Below are 19227 nucleotides of genomic sequence, written 5' to 3' on the forward strand. Positions count from 1 at the left end.
CTAGGTATACACAGGAGATTGATTCCAGGACCAGCCCCCAGTCCCCATACCCAAATCCACACATAGTGAAGTCCATAGTCAGCCCTTTGGGGTCCAATGCCATAGGAAATATGTACAAGGGTTTGCATCCCATGAATACTGTATTTTCCATCAGTGTTTGGCAGTGGATGTGGAATCGGCAGGTAAGGAGAGCTGACTGAATTTATTGAAAAAATTCCACATAAGTGCATTAGCACAGTTCAAACTGGTACTTTTCATGGTCAACTGTTTAAGAATATATTTACAATATGGCAGTGAACACAGTACCTTGAAACTTGGCAAAAGAAAATTAGATATGACCATTTTAATATGCAACATAGGAGGAACTATTCACGTTCGGCTACTAAGGAATTGAAATGTGGCTATTCTGAATTCAGATGTGTTTTAAACCACAGAGTGGATTTTGAAGAATTAGTATGTACACACAAAAAATACACACTACAACAATACAACTGTGCTTTGAAGAATATGCTACTAAATTCCTTATTCTGTAAGGAGATGGCTGTGTGTGATATGCTAGCACATAAACTTATTTCAGCTGTTATATTTGGGAGAGACAAGCTTATGCTCCAGTTCAAGCTCAGAATTGCTCATAATCAGAACAAATATCTTGGGCAAACAGATAACCTTTAAAGTATATCACAAAATTATATATAAAATATAAGGCAGAAGAAATTTGTTTCAACATTAAACAAATTATTTATTCAAATATCTACCTCTCTGTGTTCCCTCATACTCCTATTGTCTAAAGGGGAGATTAAATTTATATCTGTTCATAGGTCGTGAGGTCTGCTTCCAGTCTTTATTTAAAGCAGTCTTACTTAACGAAGATTACAAATGGAGATTCTGTGTATAAAAGTGTCAGTGTTTAACATGTTTTCATGTAAACAGAAGAGACATAAAGAATAGTGGTGGCGGGGGAGAACACAAGTCACAGGGGTCTCAGTTGTATTGGAATAATCTGAACAAATGTGACCAAAAGTTAAGATTTCTCAGAGTGGTGGTGATTTGAAAGGTGACTGGAAGAGGTCACTTACAAACGGAGTTTCTTTCCAGGCATTGGGACTGGGGCTGAGTCAGTCTGGGGCAGGAACGGAAGGGGCAGCTGTGCTACCTTGCTCCACATTTCAGATGGCAGAGCATTATGCCCAAGTGTCCATGGTCCAGGCAGCATGCGAGAGATGAGAAAGCATGCGAAGCAGGCTGAGTTGTTTCTGCTCTTTCTATTCCTGCCTGGACCAGCAATTTCACTGTGATTCTGTGACAGATCTGTCACATACAGACTTAAATAAAAAATATTTCTGTATAGAAAAAAAGTTGTGAAAGTGATATTTTTGAATTCCTAATGCTGTTACTCTAGGGAAAAGCCAGTAGTGGCAATGGGGAGGAAGGGAGAGACTTACCATATGTGAAGGGAAAATAATTCAGCAACTGGAGTGGAAATGATGATTATTATCAGCTAATAGGAATTATGTCAACCTAAATATTACTCACTGACAGCATAGCTATGTACAATTTATGATAAGGGAATAACTTAAGCAATGGTGAATACTTACGAAAGACTTGAAATTCTTACATTTCCTCTGCATTTAAAGTTTAACCTTCATAAAAAATTACGAACCAAGTTACATTCAGAATCTTCCTGTTTTTTTATTTTTTATTTTTCAGTTTAGAGTTTTTTATATATTGTGAATATAAATCCTTTGTGAATGAGATTTGCAATTATTATTTCTCCTAGTCTGTGGCTTGTTTTTTCATCATCTTTGCAATGTCTTTTGCAGAAGTAAAGGTCTAAATTTTGATAAAGGTCAACTTAGCCTTTTTCTTTTGTTGACTGTGTTTGTAGTGTCATGTCTCAGAGCTCTTCAACTAACTCAATCTAGGTTACAAAGACTTTCTATGTCTTCTAAAGACTTTCTATGTCTTCATAGTTTTATGTTTTACATTTAAGCTTGTAATCTATTTTGAGTTAGTTTTTGTGTAAGAAACGATAAACCTCGTCAAGGTTTTCTTTCCCTGCTAGGGATGCCCAGTTTTTCCAATACCATCTGTTATAAAGACTATCTTTTCCCCATGGAACCACGACTACACTTCTCTCAAACACCAGTTAGCTGTACCAGTAAGCTGTACTTGTTAGGCAGTCTAAGTTATTCCACTGATCTGTGTGTCTACTGCTTTGCCAATACCACACTGTCTTGATTATTGTAGCTATATAGTAAAATCCTTAACATAGGGAGTGCGATTTCTCTAATTTTATCTTCTTTTTCAAAACTAATTCAGCTATTTTGGTTCCTTTGTCTTTTCATAAAAATTATAGAATCAATTTGTCTGTATCTACAGAAAAATTCTACTGGGATTTTTATAGGAATGACAATAACTCCACATATTGAGAGAAATGGTATTTTTGGATGTTGAGTCTTCCAGTGCCTGAATATGGTATGTCTCACCAATGGTCTTCTTTGATTTCTTTCATCAGCATTTTGGAGTTAATGACACATAGATACTTAATATGTTTCATTTATACTTAAGTATTTTGTTTCTTAATGCTGTTTTAAATTGGATTGTATTGATTTATATTTCTAGTCGTTCACTGCTAATGTATAGAAATGAGTGATTCTTGTGTATTGATCTTGTATCTTGCAACTATCTTAAATTCACTTAATAGCCACATGAGTTTTTTTTCCCTAATTCTTTGAAATGTTCTACACCAACAATCACGTCACCTGCGATAGGGGAAGTCTGACTTCTTCCTTTCCAATTTATGTCTTTTATTTCATTTTCTTGCTTTACTGCACTGGGTAAGACTTCCAGTACTAGGTTCAATGGGAGTAGAGAGAGAACACAAACTTGCCTTATTCTCAGTACTAAGAGAAAAGCATTACTTTTATTTTCACCATTAATTATAAGGTTGGCTGTAGACTTTTTGTAGTTCTTTATCAAGTTGATGAAGTTCCCTTGTATTCCCATATTTCTGAGAGGTTTTAGCATGAATGCATTGAATTTTGTTAAATGATTTTTCTACATTAATTGATATGCTTTTTCCTTTATTTAAAATACTAAATGGAGGAATCAAATGATTTTTAAATATTATATAACCATACATCCCTGGAATAAAACCCACTTGGTTGTGGTGTATTATTTTTGATATATTGCTGGGATTCTTTGGTATAATGAGAAATATGTATTTGGTCTTGGTCCCCAGTTCCTGGCATGGAGCTCCTAAATGGAATTTCCTGAGCAATAGCAGCATCTTTTGTTACTCATAACAGGCCCTTCCAATTATCTGAGTTTATGCTAATGAGATGACTCCTAGAAGGTCCTTAGATAGCTTCAGGATGAGGCCTTTCACCAGAAAGAGCAATCTTTGATCAGAGGGTTGGAACTTTCAGTCTCACCCCCTAATCTTCCCAGAAAAGAGAGGATGAGCAGCTTGAGTCCAATGACCAATGGCCAATGACTGAATCAATCATGCCTATGTAATGAAGTCTCCCTAAAAACCCCTAAATGACAGGATTTGGTGAATACATGCAGTTGTGAGGGTGGCACACTGTAACTCCACGGGGACAAAAAGGCCATGCTTGTGACCCTGCCTCAATGTACCTCTTCATTTCGCTGTTCACTTGCTTCTTTCAGAATAAACTACAATAGAATGTATAGCATTTTCCCGAGTTTGGTGAGTCTTACTAGCAAATTATCGAACATGGGGAGGAATGAGGACTCCTGAATTTGTAGCCAAGTTGGAGACAAATTTGGGTATCCTGGGGACTGAAGCTTGAGATTGGGATGTGAAGTCAAGGCAGTCTCGTGGAACAGAATCCTTAATAAATGTGGACTTGCAGGCTAACTCTGGGAATTTGGTGTCAGAGGCTTGGATCAGAGAATCAGAGACTCAATTTGCTAATTTGTTGTTGGGTAATTTTTCATCTCTGTTCATGAAGTATTAGTCTGTAGTTTTCTTTTTTTGTACTGTTTTTGCCTGGTTTGGCATTAAGGTTAATGTCAGCCTCTTAAAATTAGTTGAATTGAGAAGTGTCCCTTAGTCTTCTATTTTCTGGAAGAGCTTACGTAGAATTGGAATTATTTATTCTTTAAAGGTTTGGTAGAATTTGTTAGTGAAACTGTCTAGGGCTGGAGATTTCTTTTTCAGAAGGGCTGTGGGAAAAGTTTCAATCTCTTTAATAGTTATACAATGGCTCCTATGATCTATCTCACTTTGAATGAATTTTGATAGTTTGTGGTTTTCAAGGAATTGTTAAATTAAGTCTAAGTTGTCAATTTATGCATGGAGGGTTGTTCATAGCAACAACACTGATCCTTTAAGCATCTGAACATCTGTAGTAAAATCTTCTGTTTCATTTTTGTTATTGTTTAAAAAATAACAATCTTCTCTTTTTCCGTCAGTCTTGTTAGAGGTTTAATGATTTTGTTGATATTTTCCAAAACCAGCATGTGATTTGCCTTTGTTATTTTTGTTTTTACTATTTATTTTTATAGATTTAAGGGCTATAAGTGCAGTTTTGTTACATGGATTTATTATGTAGTGATGAAGTCTGGGCTTTTAGTATACAATAGTATATACTGTACCCATTAAGTAATTTCTCATCCCTTACATCCCCTCAGCTTCATGGGTACAATATATACTATTTGTATACATAGTTAATAGTTACACAATGTAATAATTTCTCATCCTTCACATCCCCTCAGCCTCATGGGTACAATAGTATACATTGTACCCATGCACAGTACAGTAGTATATATTGTACCCATGAGGCTGCGTGGGTGTGAGGGATAAGAAATTACTTCACTGGGCCGGGCGCGGTGGCTCAAGCCTGTAATCCCAGCACTTTGGGAGGCCGAGGCGGGCGGATCACAAGGTCAGGAGATCGAGACCACAGTGAAACCCCGTCTCTACTAAAAATACAAAAAATTAGCCGGGCGCGGTGGCGGGCGCCTGTAGTCCCAGCTACTCAGGAGGCTGAGGCAGGAGAATGGCGGGAACCCGGGAGGCGGAGCTTGCAGTGAGCCGAGATCGCGCCACTGCACTCCAGCCTGGGCAACAGCGTGAGACTCCGTCTCAAAAAAAAAAAAAAAAGAAATTACTTCACTGGTACAATATATACTACTGTACCCATGAGTTGTACCCATTAAGTAATTTCTCATCCCTTACACCCCGTCAGCCCTGTGGGTCTTCACTATTATTCTGTCCTCTATGTTCAAGTGTACATATTATTTAGCTTGTATTCGTAAGTGAGAACATGCAGCATTTGACTTTGTTTCTGAGTTATTTCACTTAAGACAGTGCCAGTCATGTTGTGGCAAAAGATATGATTTCATTCCTTTTTATAGATGAGCTGTATTCCATGGTGTATATGTATACAACTTTTTTTTTATCCAGTCATCTGTTGATGGGGAACTTAGGTTGATTCCATAGCTTTACTACTGTGAATAGTGCTGCAAAAAACATGAGTACAGGTATCCTTCTGGTATAATGATTTCTTTGCCTTTGGTTAAGTACTCAGTAGTAGGACTGCTACGTCTAATGGTAATTCTATTTTCAGTTCTTTGAGGAATCTCCATACTGTTTTCCACAGATGTTGTATTCATTTTCATTCCCAATGACAGCATTAAGTGGCCCCTTTTCTCCACATCCTTGCCAAGATGTTGTTTTCTGACTTCTTAATAATAGCCATTCTGACAGGTGAAAGATGGTATGTTTCACTGTGGTTTTAATTCTTATTTCTCTGATGACTAGTAATGTTGAATATTTTTTCATGTTTATTGGTCACTTGTATGTCTTCGTCTGAAAAATGTCTGTTCATGTCCTTTGCCCAGTTTTTAATGGGGTTGCTTTTTTCTTGCTGAGTTGAATTCCTTGTAGATTCTGGATGTTAACCCTTTGTCAGATGTTCAGTTTGCAAATATTTTCTCCCATTCTGCAGGTTGTCTGTTACTCTGTTCATTATTTATTCTGCTATGCAGAAGCCTTTTAGTTTAACTGAGTTCCATCTATCTATTTTTGTTTTTATTGTGTTTGCTTTTAAGGACTTATTCATAAAGTCTCCCTAGGCCAATGTCTAGAAGAGTTTTTCCTAGGTTTTCTTCCAGGATTTTAATAGTTTCAGGTCTTACATTTAAGATATTAATCCATCTTGAGTTAATTTTTGTATATGGTGAGAGACAGGGGTCCAGTTTAATTTTTCTGCATATGGCTATTCAATTTTCCCAGCATCATTCTTTGAAGAGACTGTCCTCTCCCCATTGTGTATTTTTGTCAACTTTGTTGAATATTGGTTGGTTGAAGGTATGTGGGTTTGTTTCTGGGTTCTCTATTCTGTTCCATTGATCTTTGTGTCTATTTTTATAGCAATACCATGCAACTCTTTATAATAAATCCTGTCTCTATCCATTCTATTGGTTTTGTTTCTCTGCAGAACCCTGACTAAAACCAATATGCTACACTGTGAAATTTGAAGATAGAGGATGGGGCCATGAGTCAAGGAATGCTGGTATTCTTGAGAAGCTGGAAAAGGCAGGGAAACAAGTTCTCCCCTAACCCTCCAGAAGAGCAAGTGGTGCTAACACTTTGACTTTAGCCCAGTGAAACTTATTTCAGACTTCTGACTTCAGAATATAATAAATCTGTGTTTTCTTAAAAGACACTATATTTGTGGCAATTTGTTACTATGGCAATAGGAAACTAATACACAAACCAGGTTCACTCTTGGTACCTTTCTACAATATTGTGTCAGTCAACATTTGAAGCTCACAAATGGATAAATAAAATGTGGTATATCCATGCTGTGGAAAATTACTTGGCAATAAAAAGACATGAATAACTGATATATCTGATATTAAGGATAAATCTTGAAAACACTATGCTAAGTGAAAGAAGCCAATCATGAAGGATCACGTATTATAATGACTGACTTTTAATCAAATGACTACAATAGGCAAATCTGTAGAGACAGAAAATGGATTTGTGGCTGTCTATGGCTTGGGAGGTGATGGCTTAGAAGTGTGAGGTTTTCTTTTTGGGGTAATAAAAATGTTTTAGAACTGACTGTGGCAATGGATGCACAGCTCTGTGGATATACCAAAAGCCATTACATTGTACACTTTCAACGTGTGATGTTTATGGTATGTGTGTCTATCTCCACAAAGGTGTTAAACAATTTTACCTTTACAAAAACATTAATGAAGCAGAATAAAAGTACACAAAAATTCTAGGAAAAAAAGAGCACCAATAAGATATAACATATTTCTCTAGTCAAGAATATATGCAACTTATTTAAATAGATATTGTGTTCATTATATAGTAACCTTACAAAATGCGTTCCTCACACTCACAAGCGTTTTCATGTTGTTAGATGAAACTCAGTTTAATTTATCCTGTTTTGCAGTTATAATATACAGTGTAGCCATCATCTAAACAGATGATACATGTTTTAATAACTTTTTAAAAAAACAAACACAATCCTAACAGCTATTTCATTACATTCTTTAGTTACCTGTCAGATGAATGCTTAATGGGGCAAGTCAACTAATGCTCACCTTTCCCACAACCACCCCCATTAAAATTGTTTTCTGTGCTCCTTAGAGAGTCAAAGGAAGAATGAATGTGCTATTTTTTGATATGTATCTTTAAAAAAATTCATGTGCTTGGCATAATTCATGGAAGAATAACTGTTTGTGAATCTTCAAAAAACAAAATGTCCTCAAATAAGTATTCTTAAGTTTGTAGATGAAAACCTAAAGCTTGTATAATTCTCTTGAATCACACATATATTTAATTAGAATTTATGGTGCAATATTTATTCTGAAGGAATAAAAACATTTAAAACTATTGAAACTATCATGTTATAGAAACTTATATAGAACAACATCAAAATTAATCTACACATGTCAAGTGTTATTGTTATTATTGTGGTGTTTTATATTTTAGTTTTCTTCCACCATTCTGGGCTCAAAACTCCCATAGCCCTCGTTACAGTCTTTTGTTATAATGTTGGGTGTGTTAGGCCTCAGAGGCAGGCCTCTGACCTTCTCCTGCCCTCCGTTCACTCTCATGTTCCTTTCTGATCCTGGGTCTTAAGACCCTCCCATGAGAGAGTCCCACCCTATACCTTGGGGGAAGAATAATGATGCCATGAAGCTTCTATAAAAACCCAAGAATAAAGGGTTCAGTAAGCATCTGAGCTGAACAAGTGGAGATTCCTGGAGGGGGTTGTGTCCAGGGAGGGCATAGAAGCTCTGAGCCCCTTCCCCATACCTCACCCTATGCATTTCTTCAGCTATATCTTTTATAATAAACCTGTCAATCAATATAAGTAAGTGTTTCTCTGAGTTCTGTGAGCCACTCCAGCAAATTAACTCTTGCCAAAGGAGGGGGTCATGGGAACCAACCTGACGCTGGTTGAACAGAAATTTCAGAGGCCTGGACTTGCAACTAGTGTGTGTGTGGGAGTGGTCTTGAGGACTGAGCCCTTAACCTGTTGGATCTGACACTATCTCCGGGAGTGTTGGAACTGAATTAGAGGACACCCAGCTGGTGTCTGCTGCTTTGTGTGTGGGGATAAAAACCCCACACATATGGTCACCCAAGTCTTCTGTGTTAGTGACTATTGTGGTGTGAGAGTAGAGGAAAAAGAGTAGGCAGAGAGAGTTTTTCCTACACAATTATATTATGTAAGAGCTGCAGAAAACAGTGGTAGTCAATTCATAGAATTTTGTAAACACGCGTTATAATATTGCTTATAATTCTTTCATGTACCCTCTGCCTCCGATCACGTATGCCTTAGCAAACGTTGCTCTCCCTGAAACGCACCCCCCAACTTACTCATTGCTAAATTATTTGTAATTCCTTTGACACTCAGTGTAAGTACCACCTTCTCTCAAAAGCCTTTCCTGACACTCCTCCACATGGCAGACTACAGAGGGAAGGGGCTCAGAACAGGGAGATTGGAAGTAACATCATTGCTTGGGGCAAGTTGGGCTCCCTGGGAAGGAGATTTGAGATGGAGACAGGACAGCAGTAAATTTATTACACTGAACTCTACATAGGTAGAGGGAGAATTTGGACTGTGATGCAGTCTTAACAAAGGCCTCAATCTACCCCACAGGAAGCTCTGAAGTTGGGATGGCCATTCCAAATTGTCCTCCATTATGGGTCCAGGGGCTGGGACTTAAACTGCCCAGTCAATTATATGATAAGATAAAGGAGGCATACCACTGGAAAAAGTGGCCTTCTTTGTTAAAGATAATTGCCAGAGGCTGGGCGTGGTGGCTCACATCTGTAATCCCAACATTTTGGGAGGCCGAGGCGGGTGGATCACCTGACGTCAGGAATTCTAGACCAGCCTGGCCAACACGGTGAAACCCCGTCTCTACTAAAAAAACAAAAATTAGCCGTGCGTGGTGGTGGGCGCCTGTAATCCCAGCTACTCAGGAGGCCGGGGCAGGAGAATCACTTGAACCCAGGAGGCGGATCTTGCCATTGCATGCATTGTGGTTAGCCGAGATCACGCCATTGCATTCCAGCCTGGGCGACAAGAGTGAAACCCCGAATCAAAAAAAAAAAAAAAAAAAAAAGATAATTGCTAGAGAGTGTTAATAGCAAATGGCTGTCAGATGGCAGCCTTCTCAGCAGCCCAGGAAATAGATCCTTAAGTCCTAAAGAGAGATCTGGGGGTAGCACCACACTGCTTATATACTATGTGCTAGGTACTGAGCTTTAATACATTATCCAATTTAATTCCTCCAGTCTTGTGAGGTATGGATTACTATCCCTATTGTATTCACGAGATAAGCAAGGCTGAGAGAGGTTAAAAAACTCATTGAACATCTCACATTTAATATATGATAAACTTACAAAATCTATATTCTTTCTCTTAATCACACCTTCCTTTCTGGTAGTTCACATTCAAGGAATGTTAAGATAATACATTTGTTCAAAAGTTTGGCTTTTTGAGGCAAGCAAGATCTATATCAATATACAAATTTTATATATATAAAAATTATATATAAAAATATATATAAAATTTATATATATAATATACATATTATATATATTTACATATAATTTTTTCTTAAATTAGAGGTGGGGATCTTGCTCTATTGCCCGGATTGATCTTGAACTCTTGGCCTTAAGTGATTCTCATGTCCTGGCCTCCCAAAGGGGGATTACATGCATGAGCCACCAAGCCTAGCTGCTCTATTTTTTTTTCTTTCTTTCTGAGGCAGGGGCTTGTTCTGTCACCCAGGCAGGAGTGTAGTGGCACAAACACAGCTCACTGAAGCCTTGACCTCCTGGGCTCAAGCGATCCTCCTGCCTTAATCTCCTGAGTAGCTGGGACCACAGGCACCCGCCACTATGTCTGGCTATTATAAAAAATTTTTGTAGAGACAGGGCCTCACTATGTTATCCAGGTTGGTCTTGAACTCCTGGGCTCAAGCAATCCTCTCACCTCAGCCTCCCAAAGTGCTGTGACTACAGGTGTGTGCCACCATACCTGGGTTGTCTCAGTTTATTTTGGCCATCCTAGTGAGTATGAAGTGGTATTTAATTATGGTTTTGTTTTGAATTTCATGAATGACTAATGACGTTAAGCAAATTTTTATGTGCCTTTTAGTCCTATGCATATCTTCTTTGGAAAAGCGTGTATTCACTAAGGTGAAAAGTGAGAATTAACCTCTTCTGTTAGAATGCATGGCAAGAATAAATGTCTCAATTTACTCAATTATCTTCTGCCTTATACAGTGTCATCCACACATAAGAACTTCAACTGCTGACATTATTTCCTCCAGGAAGTCTTCCTATTTGCATCCCTGTAAAATAGGAGAAATGGTCCTGCTGTACATTTTTATTTTTATTTTTTGAGAAAGAGTCTATTAATTAATGCTTGGCGTTCACCTATTCCACCATAACCTCTATCTGAAGTAACAACTATTCTACTCCCTACTTCTGAGATAAACTATTTTAGCTTCCACATGAATGAGAATGTGGTTATTCAGCTTTCCATACTTGGATTATTTCACTTAATATAAAGTCCTCCAAGCTCATGATGCTGTTATGAATGACAACATTTCCACTTTCAATGGCTAAATATTTTCCATTGTGTTTATATACCACATTACAAAAATCAATTCATCTCTTGATGAACAGTTAGGTTCATTTAATATCTTGGTTATTGTGAACAGAGCTGCAATAAACATGGGGGTACAGATATCCTTTTGATTTTCCTTGGGATAAATACTCAGTAGCGGGGCTGCTGGAACGTATGGCAGGTATGATAGTTCTATTTTTTGTATTTTTTGAGCAACCTCCACACTGTTTTCCAAAATGGTTGTATTAATTTACTTTCCCACCATCAATGTATAAGAGTTTCCAATTTTCTGCATCCTCTCCTCAACAGCATTTGCTTTTGGTTTTCTTTTTTTTTTTTGAGACAAAGTCTTGCTCTGTCACCTAGACTGAAGGCCAAGATAGGAAGATTAATTGAGCTCAGGAGTTTGAGACCAGACTGGGTAACATGGTGAAACCCCGTCTCTACCAGAAACACAAAAACTAGCCAGTGTGGTGGTGCACACCTGTAGTCCCAGCTACTTGGGAGGCTGAGGCACGAGAATCGCTTGAACCCAAGAAGTGGAGGCTGCAGCGAGTCAAGATCGCACCACTGCACTCCAGCCTGAGTGACAGAGTGAGACTCTTAAAAAAGGTGAAGTAAAATGGGTATCCTTGTCTTGTTCCAAATCTTACAGGAAAAGCTTTCAACTTTTCCTCATGTAGTATAATGTTGGCTGTGGGTTTGTCATATATATCCTTTACTATGTTGAGGTATATTCCTTCTGTACCTAAATTATTGAGAGTTTTTATGATGAAGGATGCTGAATTTTATCACATCCTCTTTTGACATTTATTGAGATGATCAAATAGTTTTTGTCTTTCATTTTGTTAAAGTGGTGTATCACATTTATTGATTTGTATAGTTTAACCATCCTTATATTCCTGGGATAAATTCACTTTGAACATGGTAAATGATCTTTCTAATGTGCTGCTGAATTCAGTTTGTAAGTATTTAGCTGAGGACTTCTGCATCTCAACTAACCTGACATAATAAACTGTACTATTCTTTTTCTGTTGCATCCTTGTCCTGTTTTGATATTAGGGTAATGGTGACCTTGTATAACGAGTATGCAAGAATTTCCACCTCTTAAATTTTCTGAAATACCTTAAGAATTGATATTAGTTCTTCATTTAATGTTTTATAGAATTCAGTACTGAAGCTACTGGGTCCTGGGCTTTTCTTTTATGGGAGACATTTTATTCATGATTAAATCTCATTACTTCTAATCGGTCTGTTCAGGTATTGTTTCTTCTTGGTTCAATCTTGGTGGATTGTATGTGTACAGGAATACATCCATTTACACCAGATTTTCTAATTTGTTGGCATATAGTTGTTTATAAGAGTCCCTAATGGTCCTTGTATTTCTGTGATACTAATTTTAATGTCTCCCTTTCAGTTTGATTTTATTTATTTGGGCCTTTCCTCTTTTTTTTTTTTTTTAATCTTGATGAGTCTAGGTATTGGTAAATTTATGTTAACCTTTTCAAAAACCAACTTTTTTGCTTCATTCATCCTGTTGTTTTGTAGTCTCAATTTGTAAAATTTCTGCTCTGATCTTTATTGTTTCATTCCTCCAACTAATTTGAGGTATGGTTTCTTCATGATTTTCTATTTTTGACATGCATTGTTAGGTGGTTTATTTAAAATCTTTCTAGTTTTTTGATGTTGGTGTTTCTATCAGCTTTTGCTATATCCCATAGGTTTTGGTATGCTATTTTCCTATTTTCATTTGCTTCAAAACCCATTTAAGATACCTTCTTAATCTCTTCACTGACCCATTGGTCATTCAGGAGCATACTGTTTAATTTCCATATATTTGTACAATTTCAAAAGTTCCTTTGGTTACAGATTTCTAGTTTTACTGCATTGTGGTCAGAAAAGATATTTAATATAATTTTAATTTAAAAAAATGTGTTGAGACTTGTTTTGTGGCCTACTATGTGGTCTTACCCAGGAGAGTGCTGATGGAAAGAATGTGGATAAAATGTTCTGTAAATGTCTGTTAGGTCCATGTGGTCTAAAGGACAATCTGAAAGCAATGTTTTTGTTGGTTTTATGTCCAGATGATCTATCTAATGCTGAGTGTGGTTACTGACGTCTCCATCTATTATTGTATTGAAGTCTATCTTTCCTTTTAGATCTAAGAATATTTGCTTTATATATCGGAGTGCTCTGGTATTGAGTGTATTTACATTTAGAATTGTTATATCCTGTTGCTGGATCAGTTCCTCAATAATTATATAACAATTACTTTGTCTCTTTTTAGAGTTTTTAAAAAGTCTGTTTTTTAATAAATAAATGTAGCTATATCAGCTCAATCTGGCCTCTGTTTGTGTGGAACACCTTTTACCATCTCTTCACTTGCAGTCTATATGTGTATTGACAGGTAAAGTGAGTATCTTGTAGATAGGTATAGATGGGCCATGTTTGTTTTTAAACACATTCAGTCAGTCAGTGTCTTTTAAGTGGGAAATTTAATGCATATACATTCAAGGTTATTACTGATAGATGAAGACTTACTCCTGTCACTTTGCTGAATGTTTTGTTTTTTTCTGTATATCCTTTGTTTCTCTATTCCAATCTTGTTTATTAATGTGGTTTTGTAGTTTTCTGCAGCGACAAGGTTTAATTCTTGTCTCTGTTTTCTTTTAATATCTGTTCTATTATTTTTCTCATGTTTTCATGATGGTGAATATTGTCTTCTAGCTGTTAGATCTAGAACTACCTTGACTATTTCTTGTAAGGCTGATCTAATAGTAATAAATTCCCTCAGATTTTTTTCTGGGAAAGACATTATTTCTCTCTCTCTCTGCTGAACTACAGCTTTGGTGGTTATAGTATTCTTTGGTTATTACAGTTACAGTATTCTCGGTCATATCATGTAAAACAATTATTTTTTCTTTCAGTGCTTTGAATACATCATCCCATTCACTCATAGCCTGTAAGGTTTCTGCAAGAAATCTGTTATTCTAACTGGGATTCCTTTGTATGTGACTTGACAATTTTCTCTTGCTGTTCTTTTTTTCTTTTTCTCCTCATTCTCTTGCTGTTTTTAATTTTTTTTTCTGTCTCTGACATTTTACCATTTAATTACAATGTGCCTTGGGGAGGACCATTTGCAGTTGATTCTCTTTGGAGACCTTTGAGATTCCTGAATTGAAACGTCCATCTCTCTCCACTGACATGGAAAGTGTCATCTACTATTTCACTAACCAGATTTTCAATGTAATTTGCCTTCTCTTCAACTTCTGGAATTCTCATAAGATGACTATTTGTGTGCCTATTGATGTAACTTAAGTTTTGTAGGCTTTCTTTCACTCTTTTGCATTCTCATTTCTTTTTATCTGTGACTGGGTAATTTGAAATGATATATCTACATATTTAGAGGTTCTTTCTTAAGTTTGATGAAGTCTGCTACTGCAGCTATTTTATTATTTATTTCATTCATTGAGTAATTAAGCTGCAGGATTTCTGTGTGGTTTTTATTTTTATTTTTTTTATGATTTCTACTCCTTTGTTGAATTTCTCATTTAAGTCTTGTTTTTATGAGATTGTTGTCCACATGTATTTTCTTTTGTCACACTGAGTTTCTGTAATATCATTATTTTGAATTCCTTTTCTGGTAACTTGATTTCTTTTACATTGGGATACATTATTAGAGTTACAACATGGCATTCATGATGCCATTTTTCCTTGTTTTATTTTATTTTGAGACGGAGTTTCGCTCTTTCTTCCAGGTTGGAGTGCAGTGGCGCGATGTTGGCTCACTGCAATCTCCACCTTCTGGTATCAAGAGATTCTCCTGCCTCAGCCTCCCAAGTTGCTGGGATTACAGGCACCTGCCACCACGCCCAGCTAAGTTTTGTATTTTTAGTAGAGACGGGGTTTCACCATGTTGACCAGGCTGGTCTAGAACTCCTGACATTGTGATCCGTCTGCCTTGGCCTTCCAAAGTGTTGGGATTACAGGTGTGAGCCACCACGCGCAGCCTTTCCTTGCTTTTTAATGTTTTTTTCTGTGCCCCTATACTGATGTCTCTGCATTTGATGAAATAATTAGCGATTCCAAATTTCCTAGTGTGCCTATTCTAGAAAAAGACTTTAGAGTTTCATTTTATTGTACCAGTTGGGAATAGTGTGGTGATTTTGCTTATGGATGAGTGTAGTAGTATAGGTTCTATGCAGACTTTTCTCCCTTTTATTTACTCATAATACTCAAGGCTACAGTGCAGTTGTTTTACTTGGGTATGTTGTACAGTGGTAAAGTCTAGGACATTAGTGTAATGATCACTTGAATAGTGTACATTGAACCCATTAAGTAACTTCTTATCCCTCAAACCCCCTCACCTTCCTTCCCTTCCAAGTCTTCAGTAACTATTATTTTACAATCTATGTCCATTCTGCATATTAGAAACTTCCCTTTGTTTCTGAGTTGTTTAAATTAAGATAATGGTCTCCAATTCCATCCCTGTTGGTGCAAAAGACAAGACTTCATTCTTTTTTATGGTTTAGTAGTATTCCATGCTCTCTATATATGATATATATCATATACAAATACACATATATACATTATACCATATACAAATATGATATATAAATATATAATATACAAATGATATATAATATATACAAACATGATATATAAATATATATCACATAAAAATGATATATATTATATATCATATATAAATATGATATATCTCATATTTTCTGTATTCAGCCATCTGTTTATGAACTTAGGTCGATTACATATCTTTGCTAGTGTGAATACTGCTGTAATAAATATACAAATGCAGGTATCGTTTTGGTATAATGATTTATTTTCTATTGAGTAGATATCCAGCAGTGGGATTGCTGCATCGAATGGTAGTTCTATTTTTAGTTCTTTGTGAAGTCTCCAAACTGATTTCCATACAGATGTACTAACAAACATTCATACCAACGGCATATAAGAGTTCCCTTAATTCTGTATCCTTGCCAACATCTATTATTATAGGGCTTTTGGTAATAGCCATTCTGACTGGTGTAGGACGATGTCTCACTGTGGTTTAGATTTGCGTATCTCTGAGGGTTAGTAATGTACATTTTTTTATGTGCTTCTTGGCCATCTATATGTCTTCTTTTGAAAAATGTCTATTTGAGTCCTTTGCCCACTTTTAAATGGGGTTACATGTATTTTTTTTTTGATTGTTGTTGTTGGATTGAGTTATTTATAAATTCTGAATATAAGTCCTTAATCATTAATCAGATGTGTAGTTTAAAAATATTTTCTCCCATTTTGCCAGCTGGTCTGTTCACCCTGTTGATTATTTCTTTTGCTGTGCAGAAGCTTTTTAGTTCAATTAAGTCCCATACGTCTACTTTTGTCATTGCTGATTGTGCTTTTAAGGCCTTAGTCATGAATTAACTGCCTTGTGGCCAGAAGAGTTTTCTCTCAAGGATTTATTCTACTATTTTAATTTCAGATTTTACGTTTTAGTTCTTGATCCATGTTAAGGAAATTTTTATGTATGGTGAGAGATAGGGGTCTAGTTTCATTCTTCTGTATATGGCTGTCCCATTTTCCCAGCAGCATTTACTGAAACGATTGTCCTTAGTGATTGTTTTTGTCTTGACAAAGATCAGTTAACTGTAGACTTTTGGCTTTATTTCTGGTTTCCATATTCTGTTTCATATTCCGTTTCATCGATCTATGTGTCTATTTTACTTAATACCAGTATTATGTTTTGGTTATTGTAGCTTTGCATTATAATTTGAGGTCTGATAATATGACTCCAGGTTTGTTTTTGCTCAGGAGTGCTTTGGTCATTTGGGCTCTTCTTTTGTTCTACATAAATTTTAGGATGTTCTTCTAATTCTGTGAAAACTGACACTGGCATTTTCATAGGAATTGCACTGAATCTGTATATTGCTTTGGGCATTATGGTCATTTTAATGACATTGATTCTCCTGCTCCAGGACCATGGGATGTTTTTCAATCTTTTTGTGCCATCTACAATTTCTTCCATCAAAGTTTGGTAGTTTTCCTTGTAGAGATCTTTCAACTTATTAGTGAAATATATTCCTAAGTATTTTATTTTGTCTTTGTAGTCAGTGTAAATGAAACTGCCTTCTTGATTTGTTTTTCAGCTTGATTTGTATTGGTGTATAGAAATGCAACAGAGTTTTGTATGTTGATTTTCCATCTTGCAACTTTACTAGATGTGTTTATCAAATCTATGAGTTTTCTGGAGAAGTCTTGAGGATTTTTCCAGGTATTAGACCATATCATTAGTGAATACAGATAGTCTGACTTTCTCTTTTCCAATTTCGATGGTTTTCATACTTTTCTATTGTCTGATTTCTCTCATTAGGACTTCCAGTATTATGTAGAATAGGAGTGGTGAAAGTGGGTATACGTGTCTTGTTCCAGTTCTTAGGGGAAGTGCTTTCAATGTTTCCACATTCAGTATGATGTTGATTGTGGGTTTGTTGTATATGCATTTTATTATTTTGCGGCATGCTCACTATGCCTAGGTTTTGAGGATTTTTATCATGAAGAGATGAATTTTATCAAATGCTTTTTCTGCATTTATGGAGATGATCATATGGTTTTTAATACTGTTTATGTGGTGAATCACATTTATTAATTTGCATATGTTGAGCCATCTTTGTATCTCTGGAATAAATCTTGCTGTGCTGTTGGATTCGATTTGCAAGTATTAGGTTGAGGATTTTTGCATGTATGTTCACCAGATTTTCTCTTTTTGTTGTGTACTTGCGTAACTTTGGTATCAGGGTGATAACAGTTTCAAACAATGAGTTAGGGAAGATTCCCTTCTCCTTGATTTTTTGGGATAGTTTCAATAAAATTGGTACCAGTACTTCTTTGTATATTTGGGAGAATTTGATTGTCAATCCCCATAGTCATGCAGGTCTTTTGTTGTTGTTTTGGGGAGATGTTTTTATACTGATTTCATCTCACCACTCATTATTGATCTGTTCAGCATTTATATTTCTTCCTATCTTGAGAAGTTATGTTTCCAGGAATTTACCCATTTCCCCTAGGTTTTCTAGTTTGTGAGCACAGAATTGTTCATAATATTCTCTGATGATCTTTCATATTTATGTTGTATCAGTTGTAATGTCTTCTTTTTCATTTCTGATTGTATTTATCTGAATCTTCTGTTTCTTGGTTATTTGAGAGAGTGGTTTATCAGTTCTGTTCACCTTTTCAAACAACCAACTTTTTGTTGCGTTGATTCTTTGTATTTCTTTGGTCTCAATTTTATTTAGTGCTACTTTAATTTTTATTATTTCTTTTCTTCTGCTAGCTTTGGGTTTGGTTTGTTCATGTGTTTCTAGTTCCTTCAAGTGTGATGTTAGTTTGTTAATTACCTTTGTTTTTGGAGGCAGGGTCTCACTCCGTTGCCCAGGCTGAAGTGCAAGTGGCACAGTCGTGACTTACTGCAGCCTAGACCTTCTGACCTCAAGCGATCGTTCCACCTTAGCCTCCCAGGTAGCTGAGTCAACAGGCATGCATCACCATGTCCTGGCTAAGTTTTTTTTTTTTTTTTTTAATTGTTTGTAGAGGTAGGTTTCACTATGTCGGCCAGGCTGGTCCTGAACTCCTGGGCTCAAGGGATCCTCCTGCCTCAGCTGCCCAAAGCGCTGAGACTACAGACATAAACCACCAAATACAGTCTTTTTTTTAATGCAGGTATTTAACACTATAAACTTCCCTTTTAGCACTGCTTTTGCTATATCCCAGAGGTTTTAATATGTTGTTTCCATTTTCATTCTGTTCAAAAAAATTTTAATTTCCTTTTTAATTTCACCGTTGATCCAAAGACTGTTCAGGAGTGTGTTGTCAATTTCTGTGTATTTACATAGTTTGTTTTGTTTTTTTGAGATGGAATCTGGCTCTGTTGCCAGTGGAGAGCAGTGGCACAATCTCGGCTCACTGAAACTTCCATCTCCTGGGTTCAAAAGATTCTCCTGCCTCAGCCTCCTGAGTGGCTGGGATTACAGGTACACGCCACCATGCCCAGCTAATTTTTGTATTTTTAGTAGAGATGGGGTTTCGC

General features: G+C 36.4%; 1 protein-coding gene across 1 annotated transcript in view; it reads right to left on the reverse strand.

The window, feature by feature from the left end:
* Positions 1-19227, reverse strand: part of ITFG1 (integrin alpha FG-GAP repeat containing 1) — a 295294-nt gene that overhangs the window by 111638 nt on the left and 164429 nt on the right. The window lies entirely within an intron of this gene.

The sequence above is a fragment of the Macaca fascicularis genome, chromosome 20 (genome assembly GCF_037993035.2).
Source record: "Macaca fascicularis isolate 582-1 chromosome 20, T2T-MFA8v1.1".
Classification (NCBI taxonomy): domain Eukaryota; kingdom Metazoa; phylum Chordata; class Mammalia; order Primates; family Cercopithecidae; genus Macaca; species Macaca fascicularis.